Genomic DNA, 16,975 nt, shown 5'->3' with positions numbered 1-16,975 from the left:
CCAAAGCATTGGGATTGGGATTACGGGTGTGAGCCACCATATCTGGCCTTGTTTATCTTTTAAAATAGGGACTTTTGAGGCTGTTTTTGCTTAAGGACACTGAAGCTATTAACAATCTCCAAAGGTTCAGGGCCTTAGCTATTTACAAAGCACTTGCCCATATGATGACTCATTCATTCATTCACTAAATACTCATCGCTTTTCTGCTGGGTGCCAGTACTTGCTGATGGATGGTATTTGGGGTGAGTCCTCACAGCTCATCACCACAGACCTAGGGACTACTGCTTGGCTTCTCCAGAGCTGGCTCCCAAGGCTTGTTGCTGAGGGGTATGCAGTGCCAAGCTCACAATATTTGTGTCCTAACTGCTACTCTGGTCTGTGTGCCCTGAGGTAAGTTGTTTCTATCTCACTGCACTAAAGATCATATGGAAAACAGAGATAATGGCCTGGCCTGTAATCCCAGCACTTTGGGAGGCCGAGGTGGGTGGATCATGAGATCAGGAGTTCGAGACCAGCCTGGCCAAGATGGTGAAACCCAGTCTCTACCCAAAATACAAAAATTACCTGGGCACAGTGGCAAGCACCTGTAATCCCAGCTACTTGGGAGGCTGAGGCAGGAGAATCTCTTGAACCTGGGAGGCAGAGGTTGCAGTGAGCTGAGATGGTGCCACTGCACTCCAGCCTGGGTGACAGAGCAAGGCTCCGTCTCAAAAAAAAAAAAAAAAAAAGGGAAAACAGAGATAATAATAATAGAGAACTTTCAGGACTGCAGGATCAAGGCTCTCTTTCAACCCTTCCCTCCTTCCACGTCCACCACGTGTGCTCCCAGCTCTCCTGAGTTCTCTTAACTGCTCAGGGAAACTCTTCCTCCTGCAGCCAAGCCCATCTGCATTCCCTCGGAAGAACTTTCACACAGGAGATTCGGGAAACTGCCTTCCTGCTGGTTGCCGCTCATCCAGTGGGCGCTTTTCCAATAACTCTTCCATGAAGACTGCTCAGGCTAAGATGTTGTCCTGCAGAAGTATTTGCATTTTATGGGGGTCAGGGTTTTCATGGAAAGAGTGGATCTTCTGTGAAGGATCCTGGCTCTGCAGCAGGCAAACGAGAGGGAAGTTTCTCTGCAGAGAACTTCGCTCAGATCACAGCCGTCAGGAGTTGATTCTCAAGCCAGGTGTGTACCTGCAGGACCCCTGAGACCAGTGTAGGGGACTGTGTGCTGCCTGTGTTGCCTCTGAAGGGCCCAGCCAGGGAGCTGGCTCCCTGCCCACTCTCGCTCCCTCACATGGATTGTTCACACTGCAGCCACCCCAAGTCCTTCAAATACAACTTGATGGTGCCAACCCTCTGCTTAGAACTCTTCAGTGAGTTCCATCACCCTTAAAACAAAAACCACTAGCAGGGTGCAGTGGCTCACGCCTGTAATCCCAGCCCTTTGGGAGGCCGAGGTGAGCAGATCACCTGAGGTTGGGAGTTTGAGACCAGCCTGACCGACATGGAGAAACCCCATCTCTAAAACCACGAAAAATTAGCAGGGCATGGTGGCTCATGCCTGTAGTCCCAGCTAATCAGGAGGCTGAGGCAGGAGAATTGCTTGAACCCAGGAGGCAGAGGTTGCGGTGAGCCGAGATGGCAGCATTGCACTCCAGCCTGGGCAAACAAGAGTGAAATTCCATCAGAAAAAAAAAACAAAAACACCATTATGCTCACTCTCATTAGCCAGGCTCAGCATCTCCTCTCATCTGTGTTTCCAGGAACTGTCCCTGTTCCTTGCACTCCGGTTCCTGGACCTTCTTTCAGTGCCTGGGGCATCCTGTGCTTTCTCATCTCAGGTCCTTTTCATGGGCTGCACTTCCCATCACTTCCTTCCCCACCTTGTCTGTGCCTCCTCAACCCCTCCTGCAGGATCTCAAGTCCCTCCCAAGCCCCGTTGGGTTTCCCTCTTCTGCTCTCCTTATCACATTGTGGCTTCTCCTCCAGTGTGGGGTGATTTATTGTCTTTCTCCACATTCTCAGGAATGTCAGCCTCATAAATCTATAGTTCTCACCATCACCTGATACTTGGACAAGTTGGTGCTTAATGATTTTATGTTGAATGAGCAATGTGAGCATCAGCAGGGAGGGGAGGTCTGAGTCGGCTGGGATGTTCCAGGAAGGGTCAGGGACTCAGTGGCTTTATTTAAAACGGTAGAGTAGAGTTTTATTATTACTCAAATCAGTCTCCCCAAGAATCAGGGATCAGAGTATTTAAGGATAATTTGGTGGGTACAGGCTAGTAAGTCAGGAGTGCTGATTGGCCAGGTTGGAGGTGAAATCATCGGAAATTGAAGGTGTCCTTTTGTGCTGAGTCCATTTCAGAGCCCATGAGCAGAGGCTGAAACCGCAGTGGTCTGCCCACAAAGACGCTGAGCCACAGAGGAAACCCAGTCACTGCTGGAGATGCTACCTGAAGGATCTGGGACGGTTCACCTTACCTCTGTTTGACTGAACGTGGGCCTTCCTAGAGAAGCCAGGCCTGGCCACAGCCCCAGAGAGGCAGCAGCTGTGTGCTGTCTTTTGATGCTGAGGCAGCCATCACAGTTCTCACATCTGACAGAGGAGCTGACCTGGTGCACAGGAGGTCTTTCTGCACAAAGAGCAGATCTGAACACGTGATGGGCATATGCGTTCGCTTGGACTGCCATGGTAGAAATAGCACAGGCTGGGTGGTAAACAAAAGAAATGTGTTTCCTCACAGTTCTGGAGGCTAGAGGTCCAAGATCCAGAGGCTGGTAGCTTTGGATTCTTCTGCTGCCTCTCTCCTTGCCTTGCAGGGGCCACCTTCCCGCTGTGTCCTGCAGGGCCTCTCCTCTGTGCATCTCTTTCTGTCCTAACCTCCTTCTCTCCTAGTGACTTCAGCCGGCTTGGATCAGGGCTCACCCTAATGGTCTCGTTTCAACTTAGTCCCCTCTTGAAAAGGTCCTATCTTCAAATATAGCCGCATTCTTAGGTACTGGGGGTCAGGGTTTCAACATAAGGATTTGGGACGGACAGAATTCAGGCCATAGCAGTAGGCTATGGCAGGGTGCGTGCCATGATTTGACCACATACCACAACGGAAGACATAGAGAATAATAGAAGGCAGACACAGCTGATTATTTTTCAGTGAGGCTACATACAACATTTGCAGCTCTGCTACCAAACTTCTACCCCAAAACTACCACATGCAGGACCAGGGAGCATGTCATCCATATCACTCCCTCATCAGTTCAGGTCACAACTCCCTGCTGGTGCAGAGGTGGAAGCCATCTTCTACCTCTGTGCCTGTGCCAGCTTCCTCGGCGGACAGGTAGGTTATCTGTCAGGTAGCAGCCTTTGCATTCCGTTCAACCAGCTCAAGCTGCCCCTTCTTGGAAGGGGACAGACACATGGCTGTGGGGAAGCTGATCTCCTTTTCTGTAAAAGAAAACTTAGGGCTGGCTTCCCACACAATGGGCTCTTCAGAGAAGTGGGTTTTTAAGGAAGGGTTTGCAAAAGGTGTAGGGGTTAGTTTGAAGACGAAGGGGAAGCGTCTCTGTAAAGGGGCTGCAGTGGAGCTGTGGACAGATGACCCTTAAGGAGTGGGAGAGGAGCCAGACCCTGTGGTGAGCTGGAGGGTATGGTCACAGGGGCAGGGTCTGTAAGCCAGAGGCAGAGAGGGAAGAGGGAGTGTGCACTAGGAAAGACAGTGCAAAGATTCTGTGTTCTTACTGAATTCATCTTGTTCCAGGTGAGAAGGAGAACATGAACCTAAGCACACCCTGTGCTTGTTATGTGCCCACCGTGTGCCAGGCCCTGGGGGCATGACAAGGAGGAAGACTCCGTCTCCTGCCTCAAGGAACACCACTTAGCTAGGGGGGACAGATGGGCACACAGTGCCGTGGTCAGAGCCAAGCAAAGTGCTCAGCATGGAAACCGTGTCCACACACTCATGAGTCAAAGAGGAAGTGCCATCCAGAACAGATGGGGTGCAGGACCTTAAATTCCACATGGACAGGTGAGGAGGGCTTCCCAGAAGAGGCTGAGGAGGAGGTGGCCAGGCTGGCGGGGAGGAACAGAGCATCCAGACAGAGGGAGAGGATTTGGGAAGGCAGGAAGCAGCCACAGGGCATGGGCATATCCGGGGTTGGAAGCCTCGCCTCGGCCTCGTTCTAATTGTGGCCGACATCTTTCTTCAGCTTCTGTTTATGCTTCAGGCCCCATGCATTCCAGGCCTAATTGGGCATGCCTGCTTGGACGGCCCTTTATGAAGTGTGCAGCCCTGTCAGGCATCCAAAGACCATGTGACTGGGAGTTTGGTATTAAGCTGTATTATTGAGTTCACAAACTCAACTTTCAGAAATCTAACCAAACAAGGGATTTGCAAAACAATTTCAAACAGAGCAGAGCCAACTACATTTCCCATGACAATCAGCTTGTTTACCACCCCAAGGTACACTCTAACCACTGTTGACATGCTCATTTGCATGCCAATACCCAGAATGCCTTTCCAGCCCCACTGCGCCGCTATCCCGCCAGTGAGCTGAAAGGTTTATTTACACATACAATGCATGACAACTTCATTTTCTGAAGCATCTTTCATACAAACCGTATGCTCAAAATGCCTTAAGTTGGTGAAGGAATTTCAAAATCCTTTTAGAGTTTAGACCCTTCTTTCTGGGCTGAAGTGGAGTTAACTTATGCATGCCCAAATTAACATTTTAATTAAAGATACTTGAGGGAAATGGGATTTCGGTTATTCAGCCATGTGTCATGTTATGTTTGGTATATTAAGCCAAGTTTATGAAGAGAAACTACACGGCCACAGATAGATCAGGCAATACAGAGCTCCACGTGCACTAGGATCACCAGAGGAACGTTAAGTGTAGCTTTCCTGTGGCTGGAGTTCCCTTGCACTGTGGCCTATGAGATTACATTTATCTAGGGGCATTGGGTATAATGGCACAGATGGTAAAAACACGCACACCTAACAGCAATTTTCCAATTTTAAGAGTATAGCATCCAGGAGGGGTGCTCACCCCTGTAATCCCACATCTTGGGAGGCCAAGACAGGAGGATCCTTTGAGCCCAGGAATTCAAGACCAGCCTGGGCAATACAGCAAGACCCCATCTCTACAAACAATTTAAAAAGTTAGATGGGCATGGTGGCATGCACGTGTAGCCCCAGCTACTTGGGAGGCTGAGGTGGGAGGATGACTTGAGCCCAGGAGGCTGAGGCTGCAATGTGCTGTGATTGACCACTGCGCTTTAGCCTGCACGGCAGTGCAACATCCTGTCTCAAAAACAAAAGCAAAAGAGTGTAGTGGGGAAAAAATGATGTGAATTGGTAATCTGGCAAGTTTTCAGGAGCAGGTGCACTAGATTTTGATAGTAGTTCAATATTGGCGAAAGAAATGTTCCTGCCTTTTTGTCCCAGAGGAAAACAGTATAAGAGACCTTCAGCTAAGTTTGAAGGTGTTATACAGGAATAGTCAGATTTTGTGTTAAATGCATTTTTGAAAATGGTTTGGTGTCTTCTTTTCTAAATCACTGGAGCAGCTAGCAGGCTTGGATATGGGGGATGGTAGAGAGAGAGCCATGATGTCTGAGGCCTCTTGAGTATGTGAAACGCAGTGGGTAGCCAGACGGTTACCCTGCGGAAAACAGATCAACAGCCTCGTAATTGGCTCACAGAGATGAAGCAGCGTTTTGAACAAGCTAGAAATGCGAACTCTGGAGTCAGACTCCTGGGCCGGAGTTGCAGGGTCTCCACATGCTAGCAGCATGACATCTGGGAGTCATTAACCGCTCTGTGCCTCAGTTTCTCCATCCGGGCAATGAGGATTATAGTACTTCCTACTTCATGAGGCTTTGATGAGGATTAAGAGGGTTAACAGGTGTCTGGTAATGCTGGCCGCTGTTGTTATTAGTACACTACTATAGTCCATCACATGCTTTGAAGATCCCTTCACACTCTTAAAAAGTGCTGAGGGCACCAAGGGGTTTTTGTTTATGTGAGCTCTCTATTAAAATTGGTTGTCTTTGGTCTCTTCCTCCCGGAAGTGGGCCTGGGCGGATGTCTCTGGCGCGTTGGTGGAGGGGGATGAGGGCCACGGTGGCTGCCAGCTTCGGGTTGTGCGAGGGGCCCGCTGGCTTCCGAAGGGGCCGCCTCCTCTGCTCGCCGAGCCCTGCTCCGGCGGCTCCCGGGCCCGGCTGATGCGGCTCCTGGGGAGCCGGGCCGTGCAGGCCGCAAGCCCGGAGCGCGCAGGCTGGACCGAGGCGCTGCGGGCCGCAGTGGCAGAGCTGCGCGCCGGCGCCCTGGTGGCTGTCCCCGCCAGTACGCAGTAGGGCCTGGCTTGCGCGGCGAGCTGCTTGGCGGCCCTGTGCGCTGGATACCGCCTCAAGGACCGCAGCGAGGCCAAGCCTCTGGCCGTGTGCCTGGACCGCGTGGCCGACATCTACAGACCTGCCGTGTGAGCCCGAGAAGCCCTGAAACACCTACTGCCAGGACCAGTGACCCTGGTGATGGGACACTCGGAGGAGCTAAAAACCCTTTTACGCCCCTTGTAGACATCCGGATTCCTGATCATGCCTTTATGCAAGGCTTGGTTCCGATGTTTGAGGGTCCTCTTGCTCTCACTGGCGCCAGCCTCAGCTCACAGGCCAGTTCTCTGTGCTGAGGAGTTCCAGGATCTCTGGCCTCAATTGTCGTTGGTCATTGATGGGAGACAAATTTTTAATATAATTGATGTTCTTAAATGTTAATTATGATGTGGAATCTGGAATCATGTAAATTTTTTGGTTGTATTCTGTTACATGAAAATCTGCTGATCTCTTGACGTTTGAATGGATCTTTTACTTGTGAAGAATTTTGTAACATTGTGCCTTGGTCATCTAGAAATACCGGTTCGCTGAGCTAATAAAGAGCACCCATATGTTGGCACATTTCATTACGTAATGTATTTAAAAATCTTATTTGTTAGTGTCTCCATCAATCTCATCAGAAAAGCCTTCAAGTATTGAGAAGCTCTCAAGTTCACAGTGATGAATATATGTATTCCATCATTCCAATTTTTGAATGAAACCTCAGATTTTATCACGGACAGCAAATACTTCAGTTGTTTTTCTTAAAGTAACAGGCTCCCTTTGTTTTCAAGAAAATATCTGCCCAGTACCCAAGTCTGAATAACCAACTTTTCTGTCAGTCCTTCTTTCAAGTAAAATGGTTTTTTATGAAAAAAGCAGCCAGTTCAGCTTGCTACTCACTGATGTGTGTATGTTTTTCAAGATAGAACTTTTTCTGCATACTTTGGCTTGAAGCAAATGAAAACTTACCATTTTGTCACATAGAATATTAAAAAGCCATGTCTTCGAAGTGGAGCTTTAATGAAATTTTTATGTTAACCTTTGTCAAGAACATTCTTGGGTGCAACTGGATTTCTTTTTTACCCTGGGTATGTGGGGTCCAAGAACACACTGACCACTAGTACAGTTCTTTGCCTGCTGCCTGGATTTGTCTAAGTCACCAGCAGTTTTGCCCATAACTGTTTTTGCATTGTCAGGGCAAATGTCAACACAGTGAAAAAGACAGATAATGCTTTAGTAGTATGAGAATAGCTTTGACCTCTTGGACCCCCAAGGGAACACCAGGGCCCACATTTTATACTCTGTGAACCACTGTACTATAACAGGAAGCAGTGGTTGGTACTGAGAATGGATGTCTTCACTCTGTCTGCTCAGCATCCCTTTTGTTCCTTCCAGCCATCCCATTTCCCTATTTCCTGTGTTCTAGTAGGGCATCCAGTTGAACTTTCCCCAGAGTGCCATGCCTGGCCATAGCCACAAGGCTGGCATGGAACCAGGCAGAGTCAATCTGTGGTTAGAGTGGTCACCTCTGGGGTTGCCACCTGGACAATGCCTGTCACTACTCGGGGGCTGCTGCCACAGGCCACTTGCTATCACTGGAGAACTTTGGGAGAGAGAGAGAAAAATGCTTTTGCTTTGTTGTTGGGGCCATTTTGCTGGGATGGCCTAGATCTGAAGCTGGTTGTTGCCATGCTGGCCCTGTCCTCTTACCCTTTGCGCCCCCGCCCCACGGTCCCACCTTGTCCACAGGATGAGAGAATCAAACCAACACGTGGAAAGAAGCAAAGCCAGTGGATGAGGAGGGCCAGACACCTCAACACATCATTTAAATCCCTGGAGCGCCTAAGAACAGCTCCACTCCTGAACGTAAATGGTTCTGTGAATCCACAGATACCTTTTAGCTTAATGTAGGTTTTGACACTTGCAATAAAATGGTTGTGATCAGAATTATTGAGCAGTCTTAAAACATTCCTAACTGACACAGAGAGTCTGATGAAGAAGTTGAGGGAGCATTTCTTCCCTGGTGAGTAAGAGCAAAGTATCACAGAGTGAGCAGATCTAGAACTGTGTGCACGGGGTGGACAGCGATCTCAAAGGGGCATGGCCTGGGCATGGCTCCTCCTGCAAGTGTGTAGATTGGGAGGAAGCACCATTTCTGCTGCTCCCAGGAAGCCCATTGCTGCTCCAGGGCGAGGCCAGTTCATGATCCAGCTGTGACCCATGTTATCACCACTGGGTGATGAACTCTGAAACCATCCACCCAAGTGTCTTAGTCTGTTTTCTGTTGCTATAACTAAATACCTATGACTAGATAATTTACAAATTTACCTCTTACAGTTTTGGATGGTGAGACGTCCAAGAGCATGGCACCAGCATCTGGTGAGGGGCTTCTCACCAGGGTAAGGACTCCCTGACAGGGTGTTACATGGTGAGGCAGCTCGGGCTTTTTTTTTTTCTTCTTGAGACAGAGTTTCACTCTTGTTGCCCAAGCTGGAGTACAATGGTACGATTTTGGCTCACTAGAAACTCCGCCTCCTGGGTTCAAGCAATTCTCCTGCCTCATCTCCCAAGTAGTTGTGATTATAGGCATGCACCACCACACCCAGCTAACTTTGTATTTTTAGTAGAGACAGGATTTCACCATATTAGGTTGGTCTTGAACTCCTGACCTCAGGTGATCCAGCTCAGCTGCCTCAGCCTCCCAAAGTGCTGGGATTGTAAGTGTGAGCCACCGCACCTGCCAACTTGGCTTTTTATGACAGATCTACTCCCGTCATGATCCATTAGTTCATTAAACCATGAATAGATTAATCCATGGACCTAATTACCTGTCAAAGACCTCACCTCCCAATACTGATACATTGGGAATTAAGTTACAATATGAGTTTGAGAGAGGACGAATATTCAAACCATAAAACCAAGTCTAAATCTCCCAGTGTGTTCAAAAGGAATGAATGGGCGACAGCCTAAAAGAGCCAAGGAATACCAAGGCCCAGGGGATTCTGTGTAAGTAATACTGATCACCTGGTCAAAACGGATGTTTGGCTCTAGAGATGAAACCATCATACTTCTCCACGCCCTGTTCACAATCCTGTGCAGGTTCTAAATAGCTTGTCTATGTTATGGATTATTGCATCACTCAGAATTCTCAATTGCAGGTAACAGAAATGAATTCTGGCTACTTAAGTAGAAAAGACATTGAAGGGAAGACCATCTGATAATTCACAGAATTAATAGGAAAGCTGGAGAAAATGGCCTGGACACCAGGCAGGGAGGAGGGAGATAGCCAAGACCCCATCCATGTACAGACCAGTTAGAGGCCATCTCTGGGGTTCCCATTCTGGACAGTTCCTTCCAAACTGTCACAGGTCATTTGCCATTATGTGGAAGCTCTAAACTTCACGGCCATAGGAAATCATCTCTAACTGACCTACATCTCTGCATTACTCTCCTCTAGATTCATATTTCTAGGGGAAATGTCCAGTTAGTTGGGACCAGGTTTTATGCCCATGTCTGAGCTGTCAGGGGAGCAGGTAGCAAGTTTCTAATCTCCATCAGATGTTGAAAAGGAGCGCAGGAAACTGCGCGTGGAGAACTCTCATGGTGTGCAAATGTCTGCCTCAGTGGGTGCCTGTTCTTTTCCAGAACTGACTTTAATTTGCATTTGACAAAACAAAATCTCGATTCTGTCACCAGAAGGAGGGGGAATGGATGCTGGCTGGTCAGAAGAAAACAAAAAAAGAAACAAAAACTAATGCCTGTTACACCCCTTAAGTTTGAAGAAGGGGAAGCGGAGGTCCTGGAAGACTATGTGGTTTGTCCAAAGTTACAGAACTAGTTAGAGCCACAATCCAGGGTGGTTGTCAGATTCTTGGCTACCAGCCCAATACTCTTTCCTCTACAATCTTTCACATTCTTACAGTAGCGTACAGAGGTCCAGAGAGCTCTCATCCAGGTCAGAACTTGTATCAGTCTATGTGGGTGCCCCGCCCCCAAAAAAGAAAAAGAAACCACAGACTAGGGGCTTCAGCAGCAGGTATTTATTGTCTCACAGTTCTGGAGCCTGGAAGTTCAAGGTCAAGGCATAGACAGTTTTGGTTTCTTTTGAGGCCTCTCTCCTTCACTTGCAGATGGCTGTCTTCTCCCTGTGTCTTCACATGGCATATTTCATAGTGTCTGGGTCCCAAACTCTTCTTCTTATAAATACACCATCATATTGGTTTAAGGCTCATTCATATGAGTTCATTTTACCTTAATTACCTATTTAAAGACTCTATCTCTGTGGCCTGGTATAGTGGCTCACACCTGTAATCCCAGCACCTTGGGAGGCCTAGGCAGGTGGATCATAAGGTCAGGAGATTGAGACCATCCTGGCCAACATGGTGAAATCCCGTCTCTACTAATAATACAAAAATTAGCTTTGGCTGGGCATGGTAGCTCACGTCTATAATCTCAGCACTTTGGGAAGCTGAGGTGTGCGGATCATCTGAGGTCAGAAATTCAAGACCGGTCTGACTGACATGGAGAAACCCCGTCTCTACTAAAAATACAAAATTGGACAGCTGTGGTGGCTAATGCATATAATTCCAGCTACTCAGAAGGCTGAGGCAGGAGAATGGCTTCAACCCAGGAGGTGGAGGTTGTGGTGAGCCGAGATCGTGCCACTGCCTGGGCAACAAGAGCAAAACTGTCTCAAAACAAACAACAAAAAAATTAGCTCAGCGTGGTGGCAGGTGCCTGTAGTCCCAGCTACTCAGGAGACTGAGGCAGGAGAATCTCTTGAAACTGGGAGGCGGAGATTGCAGTGAGCCGAGATCATGCCACTGCACTCCAGCCTGGGCAATCTCAAAACAAACAAAAAAACAACAAAGAAATTAACTGGGCACAGTGGTGGGTGCCTATAGTCCCACCTACTCAGGAGGCTGAGGCAGGAGAATCTCTTGAACCTGGGAGGCAGAGGTTGCAGTGAGCCGAGATCATGCCACTGCACTCCAGCCTAGCAACAGAGTGAGATTCTATCTCAAAAAAAAAAAAAAAAAAAAAAAAAAAAAAAAGACCTGACCTCTAACTATGGTTATATTGTGAGGTAGGTACTGGGGACTTCAATACATGAATTTTGAGAGAATTCAATTTAGCCTGTAACAGAGCTACTTTAGGAATTCACATCATTATGGAATCGAGGATCAGACATCTACTTCTTTCTGGCACCTCTCTGTGGACAGTGAACCAATGGGGGAGGCCCCTGGACTGACCCTGCCTCCTGGGATCCAACAGCTGGAAAGCCAACTGGATTAGGACTGGGGCCTCCTCCCTGCATGGTTCCCCTGGCTTTTTCCAGACTCATGCCCACTCTGACCAGTATCCCCTGGACAGGGTAGTGGAGGGTAGACTCCTGAATGCCACATCTTCCTTGCCCACCACTGCCCAAAATGGATATCAAGTTAAATGTCTCCCCAACATACCAAGGGAGGCACTTCCTCCCTTGAGTCACTCATAGGTAAAATCCTGTCAGGTTCAGGGCTTTGGAATTTCCTTGGCAGTTTCAAAGGAGCCTTCTAGCAGCAGGGCTTGGAGTCTTAGTGACAGCATGATCTCTAAACTTGGCTGTTTAACTTCAGTGAAATCTGGTTCTTCTCCTAGACTCACCAACATTTTTTCCCATAGTCTCTTCAACGTGTGCACACACACAAATGTATACACACACGCTCCTATTAGTATGACGAACTTACCTGTGGATGATTCATTACATGTAAGTTTGGGGAAAGGCTGGATTCCTGAGTTTTTGGCTCATTGGAATTGGTTTGTTCCTTACTTTGTGGGTAAAGCTGGGTTCTGAAGGAATCTGGTAGGCACAATGGCTCGACTTCCCAACTTGGGGGTGAAGACCAATGGCCTCAAGCAATACTGATTGGTGCAGTGAAACTTCCAGAGTCCCCCAGACTCCTTCACCTCCCCCGCCACCCTTCTCTTGCCCTTGCATCTCTTCCAGTGCCTGGTCCTCTGTCCTCAGCACCCCTCTACTCTTTTGCCATTCCAAGGCCTTATCTCAGAAAAAGCAAGTGACTGTCAGTGCTCAGTGGTTACTGTGTGCAAGGCTACTTATGTTTGAATCAAATATGATAGGCTCTAATCAAAAGGAATTGATTTCTAGTTTTGAACATGTAGGCATTAACCAAACAATGCCTTCAAGAGAGAAGGCATTAAAATGCCTGTATGAACAACAACAAAAAAAAGGCTATATGTGCTTCAAGAAGAACCCTAATAGTAGTGGTGTGTGTGTGTGTGTGTGTGTGTGAGAGAGAGAGCGAGCGAGAGAGAAACAGAGAGACACACACACAGAGAGAGAGAGAGAGAGAGAGAGAGAGAGAGAGAGAGAGAGAGAGATGGAGAGAGAGAGGGAGAGACTCGGGGGATGCCACCTCAGGCTCCTAAAATTTCCCCCCCAAAGTTGGCCTTGTAAGTACCCATGGACCTGGCTGCAGAGGGAGCCTATTGCCTACAGGGCCATGAAACATATGGGTAGGATGTTCTTGGAAAGGCCCTAGAGGCCCTGTAAATTCTGCTCAGCCAGCAAGCCTCTGACTGACTCACCCTTTCAACCTACAGGCCCTGGGCTGTGCAGACTAGCTGTATCCTGCACTATGCAGGAAAAATCTTCAGCTTTGCTGTTTCCACCAGCTGCCCTTTCCCCACTTTCTCTTTCTGCCTCCTCCTCTCCCACTACCTCACAGAGCACAGTCTGGTACCCCAGTGCAGGAGGTACAGGTGTCCAGTGAAATGATAGCTGGAGGAAAGGAAGAAAGGTGTGCTCGGAGCCAGGCCACCAAATCCTGGGCCTCCGTGGGCTATGGCAGAAATGACGTGGGTTAAAATCAGTTGTTTTCAGCCTGTAGTGATTTTACCCCCAAGACTTTTGGCAATGTCTGGAGACATTTTTGGTTGTCGCAACTAGAAGATGCTACCAGCAACCAGTGGGTAGCGGCCAGGTGTGCTGCTGCCTTCATGGAATGTACAGGACAGCCCCCACCAACAGAGGATTATTCAGCCCAAAATGGAAATAGAGTAGAGGCTGAGGAACTGGTTTAAACGAAGGTGAAAAGGAGATCCCTGCTTGGACTTAAGCGATTCCAGCACTGGGTGCTTGGCAGAGGGGAGCATTCCTTATTTTCCACTAACTCCACAGAGTCCAGGAAATGTTTGCATTTGAAGTGTTCTCTAGCCCCTCCCTCAGTGGTAGATTTGGGCCTAAATCTGAGTTCGAGTGGTCACTCTTCAGCACTCATTAAATAATTCAGCATTAAGTATGCGCCGGGCACATCCACAGACACTGCGAGTAACAACCGCAACGCTAGCAAGTGCAGTGTTAGTTAACATGGACCGGAACGCGGCAGACACCTGCCTAGCATTTTAGAGGAATTCTCTCCGTTCATACTGCAACCCAGCAGGGGAACTATGAACATAATCCCCACTTAGAGAGGAAGAAACTGAAGTTTAGGAAGGACCAGTGGCTTGCCCAAGATTAGGGAATGGTGGGCGTGGGTTGCAGAGCCAGGCTCTGGCAGGGCCCACGCTCCTAGCCACTATACTGCACAGAGAAAAGGGCACTGTCCTTGAAATAAACTCGGGGACCCCTAGGTGGATTAGCTAAGTTAAAAGGTAATTTCCGGAAAATCTCATCCTGATAATTCAGTTTGGTTCTAATTTCACAATATGCCTTGTAAGCCCCAAATTCCAACTTAGAGCAAGGTGGTTTAAAGGCTGGATTGGGCCTCCCCAGAGGAGGAGCTGGTAGCTCCAGGCCGCAATCGCGCCCTTCCCTGGCGGTCAACCCAGGCGGCAGAGAAGAGGCTTTGACCCAAAAGGAGGGCTCCCAGCACGCTCAGCACAAGACCAAAACTGTTTCTGCATTCAGGTCAGAGGCTGCAGGGTGAGGAGTGTTTGAGTGGAATTGTGCTGGGACTCGAACGCCGGTCGCCGTACCTCCCGCGGCGGGATGCTGAGAGCCCCCGTGCGCTACAGCCGCCTCCAAGTCCTCAGCGCTGCGCTCCGGTCACCACCTTGACAACAACTGGGATCGCCACAAGGAGGCTTGCTTTTTTCCTTCAGCTGCTCGCTAAAGCAGAGCAGAAAGCTGAAAGCCTGGTCTTCTAGAAATGAATCCCTGGGAAGCCGACAGGAGGAAACGTGCACTCCTGGGAGAACCGGCCCCGCGCGGACCTAGCTCATAGCTGTGGATCTGCGGACTCTGGGGAGAGCTGGAAACAGGAGGGACCCCTGGGCAGGGCGGTAAAACCGAAGGATGAGGGCGGGGAGAAGAAGTGGGTGCAAGTAGAGCGGGAGTGTGTGTGTGTGCATCGTCTTCCTATTTCTCCCACCGCCATTTTCATCTCCTCCCAACTTGGTTCCCTGGCAGGTCCGAAAGCGCATTTCGGATCAAAGTACTGACACTGAGTGATGGCTAAAGCCTATCCCAGGTGTACAAGACCATCCTTTCCTGTAATCAAGGAGAGGAACTAGTTCTAAGCCGGTCCTTCACACCCACAATGAACTCATTTCCAGAAACTTGTGCTGCCGCAGCCGCCCCCAAATCCCAGCCAAAGAGAGATTGGCCGGTCGTACTGGAGTGCTCAACTGCACTCACCCTAGGGCCCTAGAGCAGCGTGCAAACGAGCAAAGCTCAGAAAGCATCAGCCTCGTTACTGCTAACAACACGTTAGTTAAGGATTCTATTCACTGGTATGCCCAAAAGCACCTTGCTTCAACGTCGCCTCCTGAGATGGTAGAGAATTGGTCCCCAGCTAGAGTGGGGTTCAGACTGATGGAGACCCTCATCAGTCTAAGAGCACACCTCAGGTGCTTAGCTCCAGGAAGAACCAGCAACGGTTTCTCCATGGGGAGCCAGATCCTGCCCTTGTTCCATGGGGACTGGAGGGATACTCCCCACCCCCATACTCAGCTTGATTTGAAGGAAAAGACCGAAGGGACTTATTAGAAATAAGCCTCACAAGCTCTTGGTTCTGGGGCCTTGGAGTCTGGGTCTTAGATGAGCAGCTTCCCAGGTTCTCAGGCTTTGGGCCTCAGACTAGGAGTTACACCATCAGCTTCCCTGATTCTTAAGCGGTTGGACTCAGACTGAATCACATCATTGACTTTCCTCATTCTCCTGCTTGAAGATGACATATCACAGGACTTCCTGGTATAACCTTCCGGAATAAACCTCCTCATATAACTACATATAGCCTATTGGTTCTTTTCTCTGGAGAACCCTGACTAATACAAGACCAAAAGTGGGTTTGTGGTTGCCCAGGGCTGGGATATAGTGAGAATTAGCGGTGACTACCGATGGGTATGGGGTTTCTCTTTGGGATGACAAAAAAAGTTTTAAAATAAGATTGTGTCAATGGTTGCACAATTCTGTGAATATATTAAAAATTGTGGAATTGCACAGTCTGAATGAACGAACTTGTTGCTAATGTGAACAGCTCAATAAAGCTGTTTTGGTGGGGAAAGGAAATTAGCTCCAAAAATGTTGAGCAACCCAGGTGGATCGTCTTTCCTGCTGGAAAAGCCGCATTTGCTTTGCTTAGATACAAGGAGTTCAGCGTTCCCCAGGGTGTTTGCGTGTGTGTGTGTGTGTGTGTGCGCGCGTGTGCGTGTGTGTGTGTGTGTGTGTGTGTGTGTGTGTAGGAGTAGGGGTCTGGCAGGAAAAGAAGTAGCCCAGGTTTCCTGGACACAGAATGGGAGCCGCGAGAACCCGGAAAGTAGTTTCCCAGGTCTCAGTCCCTGACTGCCGAAATAATTCTTCTCCCGCGGCTGTGCGCTCCGAGTCTCGGCAGAACCTCAAGCACTTCCTTCTCCTCATCCATCTTAGAGAGTAAAAGACTAGCATATGCCCTCAAAGGGGTCTGGGATGTGGATTCTAAGTAGTAGGGGGGATATAGGATTGTAACGAGAATTGGTAAGAACAGGAGGTTCCAGAGCCATGGCTCCAGTTACGCAGAGTCCCTCTCAGAGACTCTCTGGGGCGGGATCACTTGGGTTCTCGGATTCCTCGCCGGAAATGTTCTGCCACCGGGGACTCGGCTAATGGAATTTGCCTTAAAGCAAGGAGGCCCCTCTGAGAGGAGTCTGCACCATCCGGCAGAATGGGAATTTGTCCCTAACGAAGTGTTATCAATCCAAGCGCAGAGAAGGACTAATTTCCTGTGCTTATGTAGGAAGTGGTTTCTGCCCTCCCGGCTGCGGGACAAGACGGCGAAACTGCGAGCGTTGAAGATGGGGCTGGATTCCAGGTGCGAAGGAGGCGCTGCAGGGGTTGGGACCCAGGGTGTAGTCCAGGAAGAGCGCCCTCCTTCCCTCCCGGCTCAGCTCTCTGAGCTCCACGACGCGTGTGCGCCAGGCCGGAGCTGGACAATCGTTAGCGCGCACGTGGCTGGCATGGAAGGCAGTGTCTCCGCGGAGCTGAACATGCGGAGAGGCGCTGGCTGAGCTGTAAGGCGAGAAGCCGGCTCCGACCCTGCAACTGCCTCCCCAACCCTTCCCAGTAGGGACGCCCAATCCAGGTTGGCGCCCGTCTACTCCAGTGCAGAGGCCTCTGGACTCAGAGCCACGGGCA

At 49.3% G+C, this 16,975-nt stretch overlaps 1 pseudogene; it reads left to right on the top strand.

Annotated features, from left to right (window-relative positions):
- Nucleotides 1–6,070: 6,070 nt before the first annotated feature.
- On the top strand, nt 6,071–6,772 carry LOC100412251 (threonylcarbamoyl-AMP synthase pseudogene; annotated as a pseudogene).
- Nucleotides 6,773–16,975: the final 10,203 nt, after the last annotated feature.

The sequence above is a fragment of the Callithrix jacchus genome, chromosome 5, assembly GCF_049354715.1.
Source record: "Callithrix jacchus isolate 240 chromosome 5, calJac240_pri, whole genome shotgun sequence".
Lineage (NCBI taxonomy): Eukaryota > Metazoa > Chordata > Mammalia > Primates > Cebidae > Callithrix > Callithrix jacchus.
The sequence above is the reverse complement of the archived record's forward strand: the minus strand, read 5'-3'. Positions and strand labels throughout refer to the sequence as shown.